Raw genomic sequence first — 25,844 nt, forward strand, 5'->3', positions numbered from 1 at the left:
GACTGTCCATCATTTTAGAATGGGGTACCTCAAGACTGTCCATCATTTTAGAGGGTGCCTCAAGACTGTCCATCATTTTAGAATGGGGTACCTCAGGACTGTTCATCATTTTAGAGGGTGCCTCAAGACTGTCCATCGTTTTAGAGGGTGCCTCAAGACTGTCCATCGTTTTAGAGGGTGCCTCAAGACTGTCCATCATTTTAGAATGGGGTGCCTCAAGACTGTCCATCATTTTAGAGGGTGCCTCAAGACTGTCCATCGTTTTAGAGGGTGCCTCGGAACTGTCCATAATTGTAAAGGGCGCCTTGGCTGATAAAAGGTTGAGAAACACTGAACTAGACAGATATGTAAAACATTATCCATGTGAAGGTTATAAACACATAATAAATGATGACAGAAGGAAGAAAACGGGAAAAAATATTAGCTGAGCATGTAACCCTGAGATATTCTGAAACAGATTTACTCTAACATAATGACAACTCCCGAGTATGCTAATATGACCAGGTAGCTTCTGTCTATATAATGTTATTTTATAGCAGCATAAGCCTAAAATAGTTAAAGTTACATCCACAGAAAACATGATATATGTGTTTCGGCAGCCTTACTTTGTATAATTTGTATATTAAGCCTTTAAAAACATTAGCACTGCCCCACTCAAGAGAATACATATATGATCTTGTTACAACAGGTAATAGAATCTCAGCCTTATAGAACAATCCTAGTACTGAGCACTATATAAATATCACAGTTACATATCTCACAGGGAGTCAGTGTAACCTGCTGTGCATTGCACACCATAGGCAATGCAGTAATGTTCCGGCCAAAGATGGAAACCTTGAGATCCACTTATCCTTGTCAAGTAAAATAACAATCTGATAACAAGCACAGGCAGCCTCCGAACTCTCCACATTCCTCCCAGCTGACTGAAGAACACATGCCTGACTCACCAGGTGGCTGCTTATGTTGCTCGGAATTGCTAGGATTCTAGAATGCTGCAGCCTTATGTTATCCTGCATGAAACCAGTTCTTAGTGGATTTTTGTTGTTTTTTCCACTCCCAAAGTTTTCTAGGACTTTTTTTTTACAGTTAAACTTTTGTACACCATTTGAAAAAAAAAATAATTAGAACTAGTGTATCTAGGGCCTTATATGCTATGATGTTCTTATGGGCTGGTATCAAAGAAAGCAGGCTAAAAAGGGGCAGTGGTGTGTTCATCCTTTATTAGAGCTCAAGAGGCAGGTGCAGGGAGGAGTCACAATACTCTCAGAAGCTCAAGTAACATGCACCCTCTTTCTGTTTCCTGTGGTGCATTTGCATATACCGTATATCAGACAGCATAATGTTTACAAAACGTTTGTTCTAGTTTAGATTTTCACAATAAATACAACATAATAAGATACATAAAAATGAAGTAAGGTCACTTCTGTATGCCAACAGCATGTATTTAAAATAGCTCAAAAAGTTAATTGTGCCTAAGCCAGGGGCGGACTGACCATTTGGAAACTCGGGCACTGCCCGAGGGCCCAGGGTCAGTAGGGGGCCCCATGAGATGCCCCTGGTACCTTTTTCATAGGCTTTTTTGAGTTTGGGCAAGGGCACAGGGGCCCCATGATCCCCTATTGCCTGGGGGCCCCATGAGTTGTCAGTCCGCCCCTGGCCTAAGCAGTAGTGAATATTTTAATGTGGAACTAAACCTCCTATACTTTACAGCCAAGAAAGCTGCTATTTTAGCCTTTGATTAGCAGTTGCCATTGTGCCTTGGTGTGATCATTTGCTTTTGAGGGCAGAGGAGATACCTGGGGTCTAATAGAGCCCAGTTCTCTCAGTAAAGAGTACCTGTCACTGTCCCAGCTATCACAACAGATGTTGTTCATCCCTTGTGATAGCAATAAAGTTGATTAAAATTTAAAGAGACAGTGTTAAAAAAAGAAATTTAAACTAAATAAACTAATAAATAATAATAAGATCCAATCGCTGACAAAATTATGCAGACTTCACCTCCGCAACATCTCCAAGATACGACCGTTCCTAACCCTGGAAACCACTAAGCTACTTATTCACTCCCTTGTCATATCACGCCTCGACTATTGTAACTCCCTCCTCATTGGCCTACCTCTTCGCAGGCTATCCCCACTCCAGTCTATCATGAACGCTGCTGCAAGACTCATCCACCTTACTAACCGTTCTGTATCTGCCACCACTCTCTGTCAATCCCTCCACTGGCTTCCAGTTGCCCAACGGATAAAATTCAAAACACTAACAATGACATATAAAGCCGTCCACAACACTGCCCCGATTTACATAACCGATCTTGTCTCTAAATATCACCCAAACCGTACTCTCCGCTCCTCGCAAGACCTCCTTCTCTCTAGCTCCCTTATCCCCTCCTCCCATGCTCATCTCTAAGACTTCTCCAGGGCGTCACCCATCCTCTGGAACTCCCTACCCCAATCTATCAGACTATCACCTACTCTACTTACTTTTAGGTGGTCACTGAAAACCTATCTCTTCAGGGAAGCCTATCTGCAATCCTCTACTCTTCCAACCACTCCATCCCCCACAGTTATTACCTATTGTACCATTCACCCCTTCCTCCTAGATTGTAAGCTCCAAGGAGCAGGGCCCTCAAATCCCTCTTGTATTGAACTGTATTGTTACTGTATTGTCTCTTACTATAATGTAAAGCGCTGAGAAAACCGTTGGCGCTATATAAATCCTGTATAATCCTGTATAATAATAATAATAACATTTTGAAAAAAATTTAAAGCACCCCCTGTAGCACTCGTGTTCATGCACAAATGAGAAAGCTCACATTGGTCCTGCATGCTTATGTAAACGGTGATCGGACCACACATGTAAGGCATTGTTGCTTAGGTTAGGTTCATACCTATGCAGTTTGCATTTGATCCATTTCTGCAGTGCAGTTTGTGTTGCATTTTTGCACATGCTAGGCAGATTTAAACACAAACGCAAAACACATCAAAAACACAGCAAAAATGTATCATCACTTATGAAGATTTTTAAGTACCATGGTTTGTCGCCATTCCATAGGCATGCACAATTTTAAATTGTGAAATGTTATGTATCTATTTATTCAGTGTAACATCTTTTGTATTTACCAAACAATAGGGTATTACTATATACTCTGTTTGTGTGTACTAAAATTCATTAAAGTGTATTTTCTCCAAAACATTTGTGTTTGAAAAACCGTTGCTCAAATACTGTGTGACATAAAAAATTGAAACAAACAAAATTTTCCTCTCCAGGGCCTTTGCTTTCAGAAAATATATAATTCTGGGGGAATCTAACTAACTATCTAGTTTAAAAATGTTGATTTTTACATGTATGTGATAAGGTCAGAATTGGTCTGGTGGTCAGGGATAATATGTCTAACAGTTGTATGCCTAACTTTTATTTTATCTATGGGGATAGAGGGTACGGTGAATGGAAGTGATGCAATGGGGTCGATTTAGTAAAACTGGAGAAGGCAAAATCTGGTGCAGCTGTCAGGCTTAATCAGGCTTTGGTACTAAAAACCTGGACACTGATTGGTTTCTATGCAGAGCTGCACCAAGTTTTGCATGCTCCTGTTTTAGTAAATCAACCTCAGTGTGAGGTGGTTTAGGTGCACATTGTACTTGCACTTAGCTTATTTTTCTTCTTTCAATTGATGCACTGGCTTTCTCTAAACAAAAGGCAGCTCTAAAAACAGATAATCAGCAACTAGTGAATGATGCACTCTGAGTACACTAAACTTTAAAAAAGCCCTGTCAGAAAAAATAAATTAAAAAAAAAAAGCCTATTTTTTTTAGGGAAGCCATATACCCCTAGAATAAATATAAAAAATAATTAATACCCCCTGAAACAAAAGCCCACTTTTTTTAAGACAAATCTTGCTGCAAAAAAAAGCAGCTTTCCCAAAATAAAGGCCCTATTGACATAGCATCGTATAATAAACAACATGCCCCAAAATAAATTAGAACAATGCAAAATACCACCCCCCTGAAACAAAAGCTCATATATTTTTTTAAAGGGAAGCCATGCTGTAACTAAAAAGGAACTTTTCTATGGAATGGACAGCAGCTATTAGTAACTATTGATTTCAAGTCAACTACAAAATGAGATCAAAGACAAATAGCCTACATGAATAACAATGCAAAAAAGCAGAAAAGTGTTTGATTGGTAAAGGAGCTAGCAATCTTAACTGAACCTAATCTCTAAGGGCTCGTTCACACTAGGCTGTTTTGCCAACGCTTGCCAAACGCCCCTATAGCGTTTGGCAAGCGTTGGTCCGGTGTTTGTGGAGCGTTTTTAACGCTCGGCAAACGCTCCGCAAACGCCGCATGCGTGGTTTAGCGGCGGTTGCTAGGCGTTTGCCGAGCGTTAATAACGCCCCACAAACGCCTATAATGCATTTGAGTGGTGTTACCACTCCGCAAACACCCCGCAACCGCGTCGCAACCGCACCGCAAACGCCGGCCGGGCGTTTGCGGAGCGGCACCATAGACGAGAATAGGAGGCTTCAAAGCCTCCTGACTCGACCAGAGGCGTCCGTTTTGCCGCGACGCAACGCGACGCAAACGCTCCTGTTAGAACAGCACCATGTGCTGTAATGTGCAGAATTGGCAGAGGCGTTTGGGAAGTGGTAAAAACGCTTCCCAAACGCCTCTCTGCCGCCTGCACACAAGGCTAGTGTGAACGTAGCCTAACTCTTATGTTTCTCAGCTTTCCCTGCAGCAGCTTCCATTGCACTGATGTAGTACCCTCCTAAATATGTGCTAGGTTAAGTAAATGTACTTATTTAGCTCTCCTGTATTCAGTGGAGCTGCTTCTGATTGCTCTGGTCTGCTCTGAGTGTCACTGATTGTGGGTCTGACTGCTTCCCCCTGCCTTCTGGATGGTTCTGGAAGGTAGTGGGCTGGGAGAGTCAAATCTACATTCTGAATATTTATGTGGGCCCAGCCAATCCCTTAGGGTGCCCAGTAGGTAACTAGGAGAATGCATAAGAGTAGAGTTTAGAGTAGAGGATTTTTGTCCAGGAGGAAAAGATCCCAGCCTGAGGGGCTGCTGCTGTTCTGGGCAGTCCAGCTGTGCTTCTTTATTTGCTCATTGGGGTCCCTGCTTTGCTAGCTGGGAGGCCTAATCTACTGAATTTGCTGAAGCTGACTTAGGGGTTTCATTTTGGGGATCTGCTCTGAAGAGTTCACGGGAGAAATGTCTGACTGATATTGGAAGGAGGCTTCAAATTATCCAGAGACATTTGTGAGTACAGACCGATATGTGAGATCCCAGTGACTGTGTGCTGCTACTATCCCTCTTCCATCAGAGACAGATTATACTAGGACATAGGTGGACATTGTTCATGGTGTCCCTGTTTAGCTCAGTCCATCGTTTGCTGCTGCAGAGACTGTGCTAAGAACCTTTAGGAGGAAGATAGGTACCTCAAATCCCTACTTAATGTTACTGGAGTATCCAATGGCTAACCTGCACCCATCCAAGTTCAAGTTTTCAATAAAGCATTAAAAAAGATAGCCCTAGACCAGGGGTATCCAAACTTTTTAACAAAAGGGCCAGTTTACTGTCTTTCAAACTTTAGGAAGGCCGGACTTTGGCCAGTGGGAGTCAAAATTGCCACGGCGTTAGTGGGAGTCCACAATGTCTCAAACTTGATGGTCAGTAGGATTTACAAAAATAGACAGTGCATGAGGTCAGGAGGAGGAGTAATAGTGTCCCATCATTGGTGTCAGTGAAAGGAATTGTGCCCTATTGTTGGTGTCAGTAGGAGGAATAGTGCCCCATCATTGGTTTCAGAGGGAAGGATGATGCCCCATTGTTGGTGTCAGTGAGAGGAATAGTGCCCCATCATTGGTATCAGTGGGAAGGATGATGCCCTATTGTTGGTGTCAGTGAGAGGAATAGTGCCCCATCATTGGTATCAGTGGGAAGGATGATGCCCCATTGTTGGTGTCAGTGAGAGGAATAGTGCCCCATCATTGGAGTCAGTGGTTGGAATAGTGCCTCAAGGGCCAGATAAAAGCAAGCAAAGGGCCACATCCGGCCCTCAGGCCGCAGTTTGGAGACCAATGCCCTAGACTCATCCAGAAGAGTGACTGAGACTGTGTGCTTGGCTGTTAGTGCACTTATTGGGGAAAGAGCCTTGGGAACAAATCAGGGGGCCTTTTCATGGGTGAACGCTACACTGACACTATGGCTGCTCTCTGCCCACCTTTTTAGTGAGGGGGCAGGCTTATACAAAAGCCCCTTGTTGGACCTTCCAAGCCTGCTGCCGACCCTAGTTCAAACACCTTGCGTTCTTTTATGGGTTAAGAAAAAATTTCCCCGGGGCGAATCTGCACAACAATTTTCTGGAATGGCGAATGTTGAATATGTAGGATACCCAATCTACCCATGGTAGAGGTTAACCCAATCCTAATTCCTATCAACAAGTAGGTCACCCTTTAAAACTAGCAAAGGCACCTGTTAGATCTCATTCCTTTATCTGTTAAGTGACTAACTATTACAGTCAACAATCAAAATGTTTCCTTGTACTAAGAATCAATGCGCCATAATTCCAGCACAGATATACTATATTAGGCATTATTGTTTTCCTATCCCCATGTACAAGCGGCTGTCAATTCTTCTGTAAGTGTAACAAATTACTGCTGTATATACAATCTTTTCACTGAGGATTCAAAATAGATGTCAAAATCCCGAAGGAGGAAAAACAGCCTATTGAGGGACAGTGTGCCAATTTCTCCTGGTGGTCTTTGGAACGACAGAGCAAATCGGCTTCATCTAAGATTGTGATATATATAGCTGGGCATTGTGCATCTTTCAATCAGAGAACTGCATACAATAGACACAAGAATAACACAGGAAATGCAAGTGTTCTATATAGGAGTGAATTCACCTTTCAGAGACAAAAATAAAAAATTTCAGAAGGAAAAAAAGGAGTATGTGGTAGACCTGTGTTTCTGTAAGACGTCAGTTTCAGACTTGCCGCTGCCTCAATGCTGACAGTGAGATTTTTACAACATTGAATTGCAAGTCGAACTCCTATTGAAAGTGTTGAAACTGTTCATCTTAATTATTATAGAATGATTTAAAGGCAGTGTGAAGGTAAAATGCTCCAGTTGGTCTTGCAATTAAAATTTAAGATACAGTTTATTGTACAGATAAATCTGAGGTACAGTATTAGTAAGTTGAATTTATTATTATAGTAACTTCTATAGCACCATCAATGTATGCAGCACTTTACATATATTGTGCATTCATATCAGTCCCTAACCCTCAAGGGGTGTACAATCTAAGGTCCCTAACTTACATTCATACATACACATACTAGGGCTAATTTGAACAGGAGCCAATCAGCCTACCAGCATTTCTTTGGAGTGTGGGAGGAAACTGGGGTATCTAGAGGGAACTCATACAGGCACAAGGAGAACATGCAAACGCCATGCAGATAGTGCCGTGGTTGGGATTCAAACCACTGGCTCTAATTGTTAGTTTATGTCTAGGGGGACCACAAAAAAACACTTTTTTTTTATCTGATCTTCCACTCCTCCAGCAGCTGATTCTCTCCTTTGCTCACCTATGCTCCAGCAGTGGACTTTTTCTCGGTGTCCTCATGTCCAGTACAGGGCTATGAGCTATGCATTGCACTTCATGAGGGCAGAGGGCTGCAACATAAGGGAGGAGAGGCTGCAGAGATCAGTCTTACAAGCTGGAGTTACAGGAGCACAGGTAAGTAAAAGTGCTTTTTGGAGACTCCTAGACCTAAACAAGTATTTAACTGTGGCAGTCCAGAGAAAGTCCCATTGCCATCAAGCCATTTCCTATTTACAGAGTTTAAATTTTGCTTGCTGTTGTGCATGTGCTGTAGACACCAGGATAATATTTACAGATTTACTTAAAGCGGAGTTCCACTCACGATGTCAAAAAATAAAAGTCAGCAGCTACAAAATTTGTAGCTGCTGACTTTTAAAAAACACACACTCACCTGTCCCTCTGTCCCGCAGTGTGTCCCCTGCAGCTCGGTTTACCGGCCGTCTTCTCTCCCTGGGCACCGGCATCTTCAGTGTGGGCAGCCGGCTGTGACAGCTTGTGGCTTCACAGCTGGGTACCCACTGCGCATGCGCAAGTAGCGCTGTGCTTCCTGAATGGTCCTGTAGTCTTCTGGGACCTGTCACGTGTCCCAAAAGACTACAGGGAGGGAGGAAGGGAGGACACCTTCCACTTCCGATCGCCTAGGTCAGTGGTTCTCAACCTTTCTAATGCCGCGACCCCTTAATACAGTTCCTCATGTTGTGGTGACCCCCAACCATAAAATTATTTTCATTGCTACTTCATAACTGTAATTTTGCAGTGGGAGGAGTAGTGCCATGTCATTGGTGTCAGTGGAAGGAGTAGTGCCCCATCACTGATGTCAGTGGGATGAATAGTGCCCCATTGTTGGTATCAGTGGGAGGAATAGTGCCCCATCGTTGGTATCAGTGGGAGGAATAGTGCCCCATCACTGATGTCAGTGGGATGAATAGTGCCTCATTGTTGGTATCAGTGGGAGGAATAGTGCCCCATCACTGATGTCAGTGGGAGGAATAGTGCCCCATCATTGGTATCAGTGGGAGGAATAGTGCCCCATCATTGGTATCAGTGGGAGGAATAGTGCCCCATCGTTGGTATCAGTGGGAGGAATAGTGCCCCATCACTGATGTCAGTGGGATGAATAGTGCCCCATCACTGGTGTCAGTGGGAGGAATAGTGCCCCATCACTGGTGTCAGTGGGAGGAATAGTGCCCCATCACTGATGTCAGTGGGATGCATAGTGCCCCATCGTTGGTATCAGTGGGAGGAATAGTGCCCCATCACTGATGTCAGTGGGATGAATAGTGCCCCATCACTGGTGTCAGTGGGAGGAATAGTGCCCCATCACTGGTGTCAGTGGGAGGAATAGTGCCCCATCACTGGTGTCAGTGGGAGGAATAGTGCCCCATGGTTGGTGTCAGTGGGAGGAATAGTGCCCCATCGTTGGTGTCAGTGGGAGGAATAGTGCCCCATCGTTGGTGTCAGTGGGAGGAATAGTGCCCCATCGTTGGTGTCAGTGGGAGGAATAGTGCCCCATCGTTGGTATCAGTGGGAGGAATAGTGCCCCATCATTGGTGTCAGTGGGAGGAATAGTGCCCCATCATTGGTGTCAGTGGGAGGAGTAGTGCCCCATCATTGGTGTCAGTGGGGGGAGTAGTGCCCCATCATTGGTGTCAGTGGGGGGAGTAGTGCTCCATCACTGGTGTCAGTGGGGGGAGTAGTGCCCCATCACTGGTGTCAGTGGGAGGAGTAGTGCTCCATCACTGGTGTCAGTGGGAGGAATAGTGCCACATCATTGGTGTCAGTGGGAGGAATAGTGCCCCATCATTGGTGTCAGTGGGGGGAGTAGTGCCCCATCATTGGTGTCAGTGGGGGGAGTAGTGCCCCATCATTGGTGTCAGTGGGAGGAATAGTGCCCCATCACTGGTGTCAGTGGGGGGAGTAGTGCCCCATCACTGGTGTCAGTGGGAGTAGTGCCCCATCACTGGTGTCAGTGGGAGGAATAGTGCCACATCATTGGTGTCAGTGGGAGGAATAGTGCCCCATCATTGGTGTCAGTGGGAGGAATAGTGCCCCATCATTGATGTCAGTGTGGTGGAGGGGAGAATAGTGCCCCATCATTGGGGTCAGGGGGGGGGGGAAATAGTGTTCCATCATTGGTGTCAGTGGGGGGAGGAAAAGTGCCCCATCATTGGTGTCAGTGGGAGGAATAGTGCCCCATCATTGATGTCAGTGTGGTGGAGGGGAGAATAGTGCCCCATCATTGGGGTCAGGGGGGGGGAAATAGTGCCCCATCGTTGGTGTCAGTGGGGGGAGGAATAGTGCCCCGTCGTTGGTGTCAGTGGGGGGAGGAATAGTGCCCCATCGTTGGTGTCAGTGGGGGGAGGAATACTGCCCCATCGTTGGTGTCAGTGGGGGGAGGAATAGTGCCCCATCGTTGGTGTCAGTGGGGGGAGGAATAGTGCCCCATCGTTGGTGTCAGTGGGGGGAGGAATAGTGCCACATCGTTGGTGTCAGTGGGGGGAGGAATAGTGCCACATCGTTGGTGTCAGTGGGGGGAGGAATAGTGCCCCATCGTTGGTGTCAGTGGGGGGAGGAATAGTGCCCCATCGTTGGTGTCAGTGGGGGGAGGAATAGTGCCCCATCGTTGGTGTCAGTGGGGGGAGGAATAGTGCCCCATCGTTGGTGTCAGTGGGGGGAGGAATAGTGCCCCATCGTTGGTATTAGTGACACAAATGATGGGGCACTATTCCTCCCACTGATACCAATGATACTTACTTTGCTGAGCCCTGCTCCAGCCTGGGCTCGCTCTCTCACTTACCTGTCAGCTGTCTTCCTTCTCTGGCCGCTCTCCTCTTCACTCGCTCCGGGAGCTCCCTCGGTCTTCTTTGATGTACACGCGCTGCCGCTCGGCTCCTCCTCTCCAAGCTCCACCTCCTCGCCTGTGATTGGCCGCCTGTGTGCCTCTCCTGAGCTACAGTTCCGGTGGCCAATCAGCGGCGAGGAGGCGGAGCTGCTGAGTGATCCCGGAGGTGTGGCCAGGTGACAGGAGCAGCGTATCATCCCGCCCACACATCGCCGGAGACAGCAGCGGTGTCTCGGTTCCTAAGACCATCGGAAATATGTGTTTTCCGATGGTCTTAGGCGACCCCTGGGAAATGGGCGTTCGACCCCCAAAGGGGTCGCGACCCCCAGGTTGAGAACCGCTGGCCTAGGTGATCGGAGCGGAAGTGGGAGCGGATACCTGTCAAAGTCGGGTACCCGCCCCCCAAAGGTGCCAATCCTTAATGGGGAGCGGGGGACCAGTCTTTAAAGCGGAACTTCCCCTTTTGGGTGGAGCTCCACTTTAAAATGTTACTAAACCCACAACAGTAAAATCAGCCTGTATATGCAGTAAAACATGTTTGTTATACTCACTTAGGAACTTAATGGGTTAATCCTCTGCATTGTGTTAAAAGGATGTTTAATCCTGTCTTCTCTAATCCTCCCCTTCTTCCACATTCCTCATTTCATCCCCTGATAGAACACAACCTCGGGGACACTCTGCACATGCTCAGTTTGGTGTGTACTGCTAGAGGGGTTTTTTTATTTCTCCTGGGAGAGTGCATGTTGTCAGCACAGGGCCAATTAGCACTGTCCATACAGAGGGTCAGGGGTTATACAATGTCATAGGACAGTGAGTCTAACAAGCATGCTTTACTGCATATACAGACTGATTTTACTGTTGTGGGTTTAGTAACACTTTAACCACTTGCCAACCGCGCTATAGCCGGATGACAGCTACAGCACGGTTGTCCAGTCCTGGGAGGGCATCATATGACATCCTCCCAGAACGCGTCCTGCCACGCGCCTCTGGGGGAGCACACACAGCAATCTCCTACGGACACAGCTGATCAAATGATGTGATAAAAGGCCAATCACAGCGGCCTTTTACCACATGATCAGCCATGTCCAATGACATGGCAGATCACCGGTAAATGCAGTTGCCAGTTATCGCCTGCACTCTCCTTACGCTGTCACAGCGTGAGGAAAGTACTGCCAATAACCCGCAATTGTCAGAGGACGGATAGGCCCTGATGATCAGTGCCCTGATGATAGGTGCCCAGCAGTGCCACCCACCTGTGCCCAGCAGTGCCACCTATCTGTGCCCATCATTGTTGCATATCAGTACCAGCTCATCAGTCCTGCCTATCCGTGCCACCTCATCAATGTACATCAGTGAAGGAGAAAAATTACCTTTTTGCTAAATTTTATAATAGAAACAAAGAAAAACTTTTTTTTCAAATTTTTTGCTCTTTTTTTTGTTTATAGCGCAAAAAATAAAACAACCAGTGGCAAGTACATACCACCAAAAGAAAGCTCTATTTGTGTGAAAAAAATTATAAAAATTTCATATGAGTACAGTGTTGCATGACCGTGCAGTTGTCATTCAAAGTGCAATAGCGCTGAAAGCTGCAAATTGGCCTGGGCACGAAGGTGGTATAAGTGCCCAGTAGGCAAGTGGTTAGGGAAGCAGGAATCAGACCAAAAATGATTAAGTAAAGTTTATTAATATAAACAACACCCTTCCAACACCAACAGACCATAAACCAAGTAAAAGTGAAAAAATGTGATAATGAAGCAAATAACCAAAAAAAAATCCAACCTGACTAGAATACATCATATACAAATGGGAAGCTCACATAAACAGGACATGGTCAGGAATGGGACTGGGAACAAGGGGAGCAAAGTTGGGGAAGCAGGATACAGGGTACTGAGCGTGAGATAATGGACACAGATGGTGCTGCCATGCCCCCTGAACCTTCCTCACATTTTTAGGTCGCTGAGAACAGAGATCATGGGGTCACATTTCTATTTGCATTTCTATTTTGAACTGAAAATTGGATTTAGTAACACTTTAAAGCTGAACTCCATGCAACTAACTAAATACACAGATTCAATAAATATATAAGAACTGTATTATATGTCAAAGGGTTTAGCATGCGCTGCTGTACAGTGATATGCGATCCTGTATAGTGTGTTGAAATAAAATGCAGCATGTCTGCGTTTTATCACAACTTTCTGCATTGCAGTGTGATTTGGACACAGAGAAAACAATTGCTGCATGCATGCAGAGACCTAGAAGCCCAGTGTCTCAGAGTATTTTTACAGTTACCCAGAAGTCTTCAGGGCCTTGTTCCCTGGGATTGGCCAGGGCTGCGTAAATATTCATACTGCCATCTGAATATCTCCACTCCTATGTTACTGAGAATTCTGTCACTCTCTGGAAGCAGAGGGAGCTATTAGATAGAAGCAGCTGAGAACACTGACCTAATTAGTCAGCTGTACTGAATATATGGAGCACAGACAATTGCAGCCACACTGGTTACCTAAAGCAGGCCATACATGGGTCGAACTTTGAGCGATTTTTCAATCGAAAACATCGTTCGTACTGTAATCCGATGGCGCCACCAATGATTTTGAAAATCGGTCGTTTTTCATAAATTTTCCAGCATGCCCGATAAACGAAATGGGGAGGAACCATGAAAATCGGCTGGTGCCATTGCCCCACTAAGAGAGCGAAAATCGGCCAATTATTCTTAGGTCCAATTTTCGAACGAAAATCATTCGAAAATGGACAAATGTATGGCCAGCCTAAATTCACAAAAACGCACACAGCTCCAATGAACACAGTGAGCAAGAACTAAATCTAACTAATCCTAGCACCTAACTAGGAGGGTGCTACATTCACATACAATGCAGATGAACATTTACTAAATGTTTAACCCTTTGTTAGGATAGACAGCGTCCAATTGTAGTTTACAACTGATAATGAAGAACTGCACAGTACAGAGTTTATGTTAAACATTATTCCACAGTTCTCCTTTAAGCAAGTAAAAAAGACTTAAAACGGTAACCAGCTAAATGTATTTTTTTTTAGTTATGCTGTGTTAATGGGAAAATGTGATAAATAAGAAGTAGACATTATCTCATTTTGGTTGCAAAAGTGGAAATATACTATAAATAGATTTGCAAAATGTACAATGTGTGCTGTCCTTGTAGGGAGAAAAAAGGGGTGGGGTCCCCCTAAAAATTCAAAAAGATTGTGCTTAGGAAAGTGAGAGTGAAGTCTGAGCTGCATATTTGTTCTGGAAAACCACAAAAACCCTTAGCTGATCATGAAAGCTAGCAGTTTTAGGTGGAGAGGTCAGCAATGGCAGGACCCATATTCTCCCAGTACAGGTTTCCTTTAGTCTAGGTTCACACCTATGCAGGTTCCATTTGATGAGTTCCTGCATTGCGTTTTGCATTGCTTTTTTGCACTTGTGTTTTTTCCGCGTTTTTGATGTGCTTTGCTTTTTTTTTTTTCTTGTTGCTAGCCAGAATTTTAAACGCAAACTGCATCAGAATATGCGGCAAAAATGCAATACATGTTTTTCTGCAGCATTTCCAGTGAAGTCTATAGAACCAAAAAACGCAACACAAAGTCCCTGACCCTTTACAAAAAACGCACAGGTGTAAACGCAGAGATGTGAACCTGTCCCATAGGAAAATTATTATTATTATTACACAGGATTTATATAGCTCCAACAGTTTGTTCAGCTCTTTACAATATAATGGGAGACAATACAGCAACAGTACAATTCAATACAAGAGGGTTAGGAGGGCCCTGCTCTTTGGAGCTTACAATCTAAAAAATCATGTTAAATGGACTGTACTGCGTTTCTGCAAAACGCTGCAGAAAATGCTTAGGTGTGAACCTAGGTAAGGCAGATAAAATTTAGAAGGAGAATTCCTATGTAGGTGATTGTACATGTCTGTGAAGAGTTTACACCAAGAGCTCTTTGATATGCAGCATTATTATCTGTGGGGGAGGGGCACACCATCATACAAATAATGACCTTTCATTTTCTTCTCAGGAAAACGCTTTTCTCTCCTCTAGAAGAGGTTTAGTCATAGGCAGGTCTTGAACATAAAATCCCTGACAGTTCTGTAAATGTCAATGAGATCTTTTTTAAACAGCTTGGAACATACTGCTGCTATTCCATCACAAAATAAGTAAACTTAGTCATTTACTGATAAAATAAGGGGGGAAAAAAATCTGATTTTTCTTCTAAAGGTTATGTGGTCAGTCGTATTGGCTCTGTTACCGGAATGTCCTCATCAATGATGCCACTTGATGATGTGACGGTGATCAGACTTGGCATGTTAAGCACATTATTGACCCAGATTTATGTTCAGGTTTCAGTATCAGTCCACTCCAGAGATAACAGTGTTAGTAGGATACAATAAAATGTGATTATACTTTAGTGATCAGGGCTATTAAAGAGGGCCTCTTGATCTTTTACTAGAGGTGGATTGAATGCTTTAAACAATTACTGATTGGATCTACAAGTTATGGAACTACAAGGATCAATCACCCATGTTGAAACTGGATGATGTGGAAATATTAAGTATTCTTAAAAAAGAAGTATGGCCAAAGCTCTTTTGAGCATACTTCACCTGTGTTTCACAGGAGTGCACGTCTGCTGATGTACTGAGCCGGTCCAGGTTCTGCAGGGATCCTGACAATAATGCCTGACCAGCAGCTGGCTCAGCCTCCTAGCATGCCACTGAGATCCTAAACCAGCTGATCCTGTCCACTCCACAGCCCAGCACTGAGCACTGGGGGAGCAGAGCAAAGAGCGGTGACTGACAGTCACCGCTCTGTGCTCAGAGTAAATCTGAGACTCAATTTAGATTGGATTCAGTCAAACTGAGTCAATTTGTCAGAGTGGAAAATCCTCAATCATTTGATTTATTGTATTGATTGGCAGCACTGACTTGCTTTGTTCATGGACACAATCATATTTCAATCAGATTATTAGATTACATGGTAGAAACAGAGATGCACTCGATAATTTGCAATCATAAAATACAACCATATCTAAGCTATCAATCGAAATCCACTTTACCTTGAGTGGCATATCGATTGAATGAGTTGCCAACTATAGACTGATTATTCCTATCGGGAGAAATTGATCAGAATAGAAATAGATCCTTTATCGCAGCTTGTATGGCCAACATAATGAGCAGGAAGGTGACCCAGAAGGTAATAAAGCTGAAAAGGAAATACTAAAACTCAATGAGGATACAGTAGGTTATTCTTCCTGACAAAGGTAATTGATGAGTTCCAGAGGCCATTGGGTGAATACATACTGTAGGACTACTACAGAAGTCATCCAACAGATAACTAGAGGAAAATGGCCCAAAATACTTATTTATTGAGCATGTGCATATACATACTGTACATATACTGAACCAGCTGATTATATATAAATATATATATAAATATATATATAATTTTTTTTTTCCCAAGTCAACAGCTCAAACTCATTGTGCTCTTAAAACCATTCATCAGACCTATATATACCACAACTACCCACGCTAGGACTACGGAAATGGAATTACGCTATGTGGGCCCTTTGCCATTCCTTTTTTCATGTGAGAGGATACCAGCCTTCCAGCTCCAGTAGATTTAGTGGAGGAGAGACTGTCTGAGGGGAATACAAGTCCCAGCAATCACAAGGAATTTGTAATACAAGCACATTAGACTCTTTATATATAAGCGTCCACAACTGTCGGTGAGGGTGGGAACAAAGAAGGGTTGCATCGCACAGTAATTTTGGCACTTATTGTTTTGGAAGAAGATTGCAAGATTGCACAGCGACACTATAGACCACAGTTATTTGAATTTTAAGTTGATTGGTGTTTGTGCAGATACTGGACATGTATGACCGTACAGGGCAGGGCTTTGAGTTGTTTTTATCTTATTCATCAGACCTAGGCATCATGGTCCAACCAAGTACTGAGTACATATGCATGCTTATACTTTTCAGAGGTCCGATATTGTTCTATGTACAATCCTTGTTTTATTGATTGCATGTAATATTCTAATTTTCTGAGATTGTGGATTTGGGGTTTTCATGAGCTGTAAGCTATAATCATCACAATTATGACAAATCGCGGCTTGAACTATCTTGCTTTGCATGTAATGAATCTATCTCATATATATTAGTTTCACCTTTTAAGTTGCATTACTGAAATAAATGAACTTTTGCACGATATTCTAATTGTTCAAGTTTCACCTGTATATCCCACCCACTTTTAGATGCCATTGTAACAACATATACTGTATATGTGTACATGTTCGGTAAATGTAAGTTTTTGAAGGTACACTTTTCTCTAGTGTACTCTTCTCTGTTGGATGGTTTCCCTGGTAAACTCAGATGAGGTTTTCAGTGTATAAAAGTTCAAGATTTCAGAAAATTCAGCAGGTAAAACAGTAAACATACAGTATTTATATTACTTCGCTATCTGAAGCTCCAGTACAACATAAGTACAAGCTAACCCTAAACACTGACTGCATAACTCAAGCGAGATATCAAGCAAGACTATCATGATAGTAAAACTGTCACGAGCCAGAAAAATCTATGCAATAAAAGTTTATATACGATGCTTCAAATTTTTATCACTGGAAATGCTTTTGCCCAAATAAAATGAGTACATAGCAGTGAGAGGCAGCTGAGGGGCCATGAAGGGAGAGTGTTATCCCGTGTTCTGAAAATGGCATCGCCATAGACTGAATTCCCACGTCTCATAATCTAAGAATGTTTCTAAAATGAGGCTCTCACAGCAGAGTTTCATTCTAAGAACATTAAAGATTATGAAAAGCTGTCATGCATATCTGTTCAGTTTGTTATTTTCATGTTTTAGAGCATCTGTTGTACAAAAAAATGACATTTTAAGGCAACATTTTCCAGCACGACCTTTGTGAATTGATTCATCAGCTGCAAAACACCAAAAATCATAGCAATTCAAACTTTGCCAAATGGTTTTGCTCATTCCTATCTGGACTGAAAAACATGATGATCACAGTTTTAGCTGTGATTTATTTTCTTTATTTGACATATAAATGTTGCCAAGCCCCAAACTGGTAGAAACACACCATATACCAGGATTTGGGACGAGCAAAACTGTCGGGGTTTGATTGGCAGATGGATCTGAGAATCCTGTTTGAAATGCAGCAACCCTGAATGTAGATGCGAATCCCAATAAAGTATTTGAGGGGTGAATTCTGAGGCCAATTGTAGGGATAATAGGCATGCTATTGTATATATGTTGTAAAAAAAGGCATAGGAAGCTGAATATTGCTATGAGGTACCTGTATCCAATGCGAAAAAAAAACGTTTTAAAGGTGAACTCCAGCCAAAAATAACAAGAAATAAATGAATAGCCCACTACAAAGATTAAATGAAGAATAAATTAAAATAAATAAAACCAGCTTATCCTTTAATCCTGAGACTTCCTCTGCAGCTAGATGTCTGATGGCCAGCATCATTCAATCCTGAGCCCAGGTCTTCCTCAACCACTCTATTCTATGCCCATCAGTGATATGAGAAACAACACAATAATGAGCTCATCTCTCCGTCACTCTGCTTTCTCCTCCTATAAGCATTCTTCTTGTCAGCACATAAACTAATTGGCTCCTTGTACTGCTTCTTCTGATCACACTCCAGCCCTGCTGTACGAGGCTGATGCCAAATCAAATTCAGGTACTTACACGCTTGCATTTAATGATGTAATGATTACAGAGCTGCATTCATATGTGTGTCTTATTTCCGCCTGAAGCTTTAGCTTTAAAAAACAACATATGGCAGGACAGAGTCCTTTCAATGCATAACATGGAAAAAATGCAACACTTTAAATGGCAGGCTTATTGGCTTGTGTGTTATGGAACAATACGATTGTCATGGACAGTCTCAGTTGCAGTGTACACTGGTAGTGCATATTTGTCTGTGGAATAAAAGTAGGGGGAGCACTCTAATGACCCCTACCTATGGGACTGGGACAGACCCTGAGTGTCAGTTTAAAAAAAAAAATTAATTTTTTAATTGATTCCTTACCTGTCTTGAAATTCAACCATTGGTCAGGAGTCTGGAGCAGGGGCGGACTGACCATTTGGAAACTCGGGCACTGCCCGAGGGCCCGGAGTCAGTAGGGGGCCCCATGAGATGCCCCTGGTACCTTTTTCATAGGATTTTTTGAGTTTGGGTAAGGACACAGGGGTCCCATGATCCCCTATTGCCCGGGGGCCCCATGAGTTGTCAGTCCGCCCCTGGTCTGGAGGAGAGCCTATAAAAGGTGAAAAAAGAAGATGTTAGAAGCGGCAGTGACAGAGAAGAAGATCCACCCTGTGCTCCTCACCATGGAATTTCTCCTGCGTCAGCTGATGGAGCGGGCCTCAGTTCTGGGTGGAGATGAATGGATGCAGCTCTGCCTGTCCCTCCCATCCATGGCACCTGCCTTTCAGGCTCTGGAACCTCCTGTAGTGTGCCCAGCTTCTATGTCCTCACCCTTTCAGCTCCGACTCTGGTCCGTCAACAGGAAAAGTCCGCAGCACCAGTTTCCAGTTCCCAGCATCCGCCCCCACCTCCATTTGTGTCTTCAGCCCCATTTACTTTGGCAAACATCGCCGGCCCCAAGCTTTCCAGCATGGCCGGCACATGCACAGAACGTTCTGGCAGGACTGGAATGGCAAGGCTGAAGAGGAGCCACAGGATCACTTCCCCTTCTCCTCTGCAGAAGGATAAGGGTAAGGGTCCTGCAAAAGTTCCTTGTCTGCGCCTTGACTCTGCACAGATACACATTAACAAACAGGGGAGACATAGGATGCCACTTGCTACTAATTGTGTTTCTCCACCCTCTGTTCCTATCGACCTTCCTGGTATGAGGGAAGATGTGACTGTTGCAGCTGTACCTGAAACACTTGCTTGCATTGATAATAGTGCGTCATTGAATGCTGCTCTGATGGCACCTGCTAATATTGAAGGTGAGACTTTTTTAATAAATATTTACTGTTGAATCTTTTTCAGGCTTGGTCTGCGCCAATGGACTTTCCTCATCTTCCTCCTGTGGTTGAGTCCATTACTGTCCTGGAATTGTCTCCTTTTGCTGTTTCTGTACTTGAATGCTGTCTTAAAGAGGCCCTGATGTGCAAGATCTCTCCACTGGGGTTTCAGTTGAGGGCATCTGCTAAATAAAAAATTTGGAGAGGGGATTATGTTGATCTGTTGTCCCTGTTGCCTTCAGTAACAAATAACAGATTGGATGATAAGGAATCGGATAAGTCTAGTGTTGATAAGTGTAAATCTGCACCTCGATCTTTTAATAACAGGTCGCAGGCATTTTGTATCTGTGCCAGTGTGAGGGAGAAAAGCACTCTGAACTGTGTTGTGGAATGTTTCAACATTTCAAAATAATCCTTAAAGCTTATAAAAATTTTTCTAGATTAGCGTGGTTCTCCTATGATGAATCATTCCAGTAGAAATTGGCTGTTCATAAAAATTTGAAGTGGGGTTCTAAAGATGTTGGCTTGTGGCTCAATTTATTGTTGCCACAGAATACGTTTTAGAAACAATCTTCCTCTCAGCCAGGGCTTTTCCGGAAAGGCCTTTGCTTTAGTTTTAATGAAGTTCTCTGCAAATGGCCTAAATCTTGCAAGAACAAACATGAGTGCGCTACGTGTGTTGGGTCCCTTACAGCTTCTCAATGCTTTAAAAAGTTGACTATGACTAATACTTCTCAGCATAAAGAAATGTTTCTCAAGAGCAGTCACACCGGTGAAGTTAGTCGAAATGTTGCCATATCTCCGCATTCACCAAATTGTCAGATGGCAGAGTTACTAATTAATGGTTTTGAATGTGGTTTTTTTATTACCTACATTCTCGGGTTCTGGTTGTATGCTGGTTGATAATTTACCTTCTGTGCATAGGTTCAGTCATGTGGTGGCTGCAAGAATAGCTAAAGAAGTTTGTGAGGGATGGGTTTTGAGCCCTTTTTCTACTCCCCCATTTGTTGATTTCCGAATTTCCCGCTAGGTTTAATTCCGAAGAAAGAACCTAATAGTTTTCGTCTAATCCATCATTTATCCTTTCCTGTTCATTCATCCTTAAATGATGACATTGATCCACTTTTCTGCTCTGTCTCCTACGCATCTTTTGATGATGCTCTGGCTAAAATCCGCGGTTTGGGTAAATCTGCTTTGTTGGCTAAAGCTGCTGTAAAGTCAGCTTTTTGGTTACTGCCAATCCATCCTTCTGTCTTCAACTCTTTGGGTTTTTATTTCAATGGTGGTTATTATTTTGATTGCTGCCTCTCGATGGGTTGTTTGGTATCCTGTAGCTACTTTGAGACTTTCTTTACTTTTTTAGAATGCACTGTGTCTTGTATTACGGGCTCTGTTAATTTATTGCACTATTTGGACAATTTTCTATTCATGGGCCCCGCTGCTTCTATTAATTGCCTTTATTTGTTTACTGAGTTTTGCATTGTCTGTAGATGTTTTGGTATTCCTTTGGCGGAGAAAAATCTGTTTGGCCAACTACGTGCCTTGAATTCCTGGGTATCACGACTGATACTGTCCTAATGGAGTTTCGTTTGCCATCAGCTAAAGTTGTCATCTTCTGCTCATGGCAGGCTTCTATACTCTGATCTATTGGTGGAGAATGGTCATCTTAAGATATTGTTACATTATAGTAAGACAGACCAATTGGGCAAGGTCCGTTGGATATTTATTCATAATATACCTGGGTCTTCTATTTGTGCTTTTACTTTGGTATCTAGATATCTTCCAGCCCACCCTCTATCTGCTTCTCATCTGTTGGTGCATAATTCCGGCCAGCCGCTTACTATTTATCAATTTGCATCGGTTCTGCGTAAATGTTTGCTTTCTGCAAACATTGGTCACTTGCATATTACTTCTCACTCTTTCCATATTGGTGCGGCGACCAAGGCTTCCAGGCTTTGTTTGTCTTCTGCTGTTATTAAAGGTTTTGGTGGTTGGAAATCGGACTGTGTTTTTCCAATTCGCAGGTCCCAGGCGTGTCATCTGGATAATAGGCCATTCATACGTCTATTGGGCTACGTTACGGGCTTCTCGTCGCACATATGGACCTTATTTGGGACTAGAAATGTAATACATTTTTTGTTTTCTGGTATGGTAGGCATGGAATGTCGTGGTTTGACTTGTGCCCTGCTTTATCTTTGTTGAATTCTTCTTGGAGTGCTCCTGATGTTGTAATTGTGCATCTAGTCATTAATGATATTGATTTTCACAAGACGTTTGATTTGATTTATCAGATCAAATTTGACCTTTTCAATCTACATTTGGTTCTACCTAATGTGGTGTTTATCTTTTCTGAAATCATTCTGACGTTGTGCTGCTTGCTAACAACGGAGCTTCATTATTTGGAAAAGATATGTAAGCGTATGATAAAGCAGTACAAAATTGGCCAGCAGCAGAATATTTTTAATGAGGGAGAAATTACAAAATATAGTAAAGACACAGAGGGGTAGATTTGCTAAAATTAGTGCACTCAGAATCTAGTGCAGCTATGCATGGTAGCCAATCAGCTTCTAACTTCAGCTTGCTCAGTTAAGCTTTGTCAATAAAACTTTTAAGCTGATTGGTTTCTACGCATAGTTGCACCAAATTTTGCACTCTCCAGATTTAGTAAATAACCTTCACACCACAGAGAGGTGTATTACTACAAGAAATCACAATCTACAAATGATACAGCAGTATAAAACAGGCCAGTAGAATTTAAATCAGTGATAATTGGTCTAAAAAGTGTATGCCTAACTTTTATTTTTATCTATAGGGATAGGATAGTATGGTGAACATTGTTCTTGCCTTTTCTTTAAATGATGCAGCAATGTGCTGTGAACAAAAGAAAGCTCCAAGAAAAGATGGTCAACAACAAGTGTTACTAAACCCACAACAGTAAAATCAATCTGCATCTGCTTGATATACTCACCATAGAAGCTAAGGGATTAATCCTCTGCATTGTGTAAAAATGCTAAGTGGGATAGATGTCTGTGCAGTGGAGATGCCCCTACGAATTGCATCAATCTTGTTTTTGAAATGATTTGCAACATCATAAGCAGTGAGTGAGGTACTGGGTGGAGGTGGAGAAAGTAATGTTGTTGTCCTGATTTTTTCAGGTCCTGTCAAATTTTTGTGAAATTTGATTCAGTTTGGTGTAGAACTTGGTGAGCAAGCCAAGGTAGTGCTTAAGGAACACTGGAGCAAAAAACTTTGGGGTTGATTCACTAAGGCTACTTTTGAAGCATTTTTGTGTTAAAAAAGAGCGCCTGAAAAGCTCAAGAAAAATGCTTCCCTATGTATGTAAATGTATATCTATGTATGCTTTCACATTGAGGCATTATGCTTGCAGTGCGGTGGGAAGTGTGATTTTTGGGGCATCTTTGGGGAGTTAAAAAAAACACCCCAAAAATGTCTCTTCCCATTGAAATCAATGGAAAACGCCTGAAAATGCCCAAAAAGCACCCCAAAAACGCCTCTGAGAAGCGTTTTTGGTGCAGTTTTTAAGTCACGTGTCCTTTAAAAATGCTGAAAAAGTGTGGCAAAAGCGCAGTAAACATGCCTATGAGTTTTTGCTGTGCTTTTGTGGCAAATCAGTGTGAAAGAAGCTTAAAGGCAAATAGAGTGTGCACTCTGCAAGTGCAGTTGCTCCAGAGATTAATAAATGAGGGGAATCTCTACTGATTTCCATCATCCAATCATGTGCAAGCAAAAATGTTGGTGTTTTTTTCATATTCCCTGCATGTGATTGGGTATTCTTAATAAATTGAAGCTTTACCTCATTATTAGTCTCTGGAGCAACTGCACTTGCAAAGTGCCCAGTATTTAGTAAATGAAGTCCATAGTATTCCAGTAATTGATGAAGGTCAAACCATACAATACAGCCAGGGATACTAGCAACTGTAATTTTTTTATCCAAATGGTTTAAACTTATTGCTGTAACTGCTTAAAAATGATAGCTTTACTTTATTTGTTACTTTTTGAAAGTTTATTTTAACATATCTGTTCATCTCAAGCTGGTCATAGATGGGTAGAATTTTGAATGCAAATTCTTAGGAAAAAGAATGTTCTAAGAAAGTTTGTTAATTTTTCTAATCATTAGACTGATCAATAGACTGCAGCCACTGATTGAGAAAGATTATCCAACATTTCTCTTCATGGGCACTCTCTGCTGAACTGGCTGAATTTCAATCAGTGTATGGCACTGACAACAGAAAACTTGTTTAACTATGAGTACCTCTGGGGCCAGATCTATGGGGGTGCTGGGGTGGGCTCTGCCCCCCTCAAGATTTTGGTCTTGCCCTCTCCCCAGGACCAGTGGCATCAGCAGGCCGTGCCCTATAATATGGCACTGAAGTCCAGCCCAACCACTGTGGTTGCACAAAGATAAAAGAAAGCGTGTTGATGCTTTGCACTCCCAGATCAGACAGGTTAGATCCAGTCCTGCTCTGTTACAAGCTACTTTTAGGCAGGTTTTCTGTAACTTAAGTCAACAATGAGTTCTAGATTAGAGACGAGCTTTGGCATCCTTTGATCTCTATTCAAACAAGTCATACCTTTTTTACTCCAATCAGCTGTAGGTGGGCAAAATAAAGATAAAATGGCTATATCATGGCTAGGTTAGTCTCAGGCTCAAGGTCAAAGAGCATGGTCACAGGTCATGGGCAGGGTCAAAGGTCATAATCAATGTGTATTAGGTAGGATTGAAAAAGCTTTTGGGTTTTTTTTTTTATTCATAGTGTCAGTGTGTTTAGGTTGGATTAAACAAAAACAAAATGTGCACTTGTAGGCAAGTTGCCTACTTTGAGCTAGTCAGCATGGCTGCCCTAGTTGGGCAAGGAAAGAGATAGTGCCTTTTGAAGCCTTTCTCAGTCTGAAATTGCGGGCTTTTTGGTTCAACCCACTGGTCCTGTGCTATTATGAAAGGGACATGGTCCAGATCCCAGGGTCTAGCCTCACATAATTTGAGAGGTTCAAGAGCCTTTGCCAAGCCTTAGGAAGAAGACGCTTACTGATCGGGACACCATCATCATGAATACTGTCATCATGGACTCTGCCAGGAAAGGACTCTCAACCTGTGCAGGTATGCTGGGGCATTTATTGGACCTGTTAATTCTGAGTTTTATTAGGAAATCTTTGAAATGTTCTTCAATCCTGGTCTAAAAGTTATTTAAAGGGGTGTATGAAAGTAACCTGCAAATTACACATAGACATCTGCAGCTTAGGTTAGTAAAACACACTGTGGTATGAAAACTGCTCTGCAAGTGTTAACATGGTACAGAGTTAAAGCAAGTAGTTGCCAAGGGTAATGGAAGTCTAGTAACCAGTACAAGCAGCCGGTCATGAAACATGGCACCCATGCAAGGTGAGATTTCCTACGGTAATGAAGGGGATGTCTCTGGACTCTTTCCCTTAACAGTCTGTCTTCTGTCTCCCATAGTAAAGGGAGCAGATCAACATCATGGAGGACCTTGGACTAGCTGACAGGTGTGGAAGAGTATGACAGGTATAGGAGCGTATGGACGCATGACGTCCTCGCTAGGTGCATGGCGGGACCCCATTCTGTCACAGGGTATGAGCTGACAGCTACACCGGGCAGGTGGAGTGGGTATAGGCTCAGAGGGCCCCTCCTAATTGCAAACAGTTATAGTCAAGGTGTGCATTGACATGGGAGCCGAGAGTCAACTGGGTTCTAGTTTGTTCAATCAATGTACACGATGTATGACCACCTCTAAGTTGAAGGACCACCTTAAGGTTGGATTTCTCTGACAGCAGCCCCTGCCTTGTCTCGGGACATTGATGAGCACGACACAGCAAAGGTACCCCATGTGCAGGGTGAGTGACCACAGTTCCTAGCATAGCCCAGAAGAACCCACAAAGGGGGTAGACCTCTTGTGTCACCCTACACTTAGCACTCAACAAGGACCATGAAGGAAGGCCCACCCATCTCTACACTGTTTCTTGGCGCTGCTTACAAAAAATAATATACACATGGGGGATTGCCACAAATGTCAGGAGTGGAATTTATTTTCTTTTTTTTTCAGTAGTAGGTCATTCTAATGGCAAGAAATTTGCAGATAAATGTATTTATTCATTTATTTTTACTATTTTAGTCAGTTTAACAAAGAAATAGCATCCATTAAATATGCATACAATCTTATGGGAAGATTTTCATTGTGGGTTGTCTTTAAATTCAAATCTCTGCACAGAATGGGACTTAATTAGATACTATCAGTAGGACGCTCCTACTGCAAGGTACCACTGGTAACTGCTACACTGTCATGCTGGCAAGAAGGCATTATAGCACAGGTATAAAGAATAGTTATGCTTTCCCGGGAGCAGTCATGACATTTTG

At 43.0% G+C, this 25,844-nt stretch overlaps 1 pseudogene; it reads left to right on the top strand.

Annotated features, from left to right (window-relative positions):
- Positions 1 to 20,356, top strand: part of LOC149467207 (uncharacterized) — a 198,323-nt pseudogene extending 177,967 nt beyond the window's left edge.
- Positions 20,357 to 25,844: the final 5,488 nt, after the last annotated feature.

This window comes from Staurois parvus, unplaced genomic scaffold, assembly GCF_062004578.1.
Source record: "Staurois parvus isolate SC_StPar_1 unplaced genomic scaffold, SC_StPar_1.0 ptg000118l, whole genome shotgun sequence".
NCBI lineage: Eukaryota > Metazoa > Chordata > Amphibia > Anura > Ranidae > Staurois > Staurois parvus.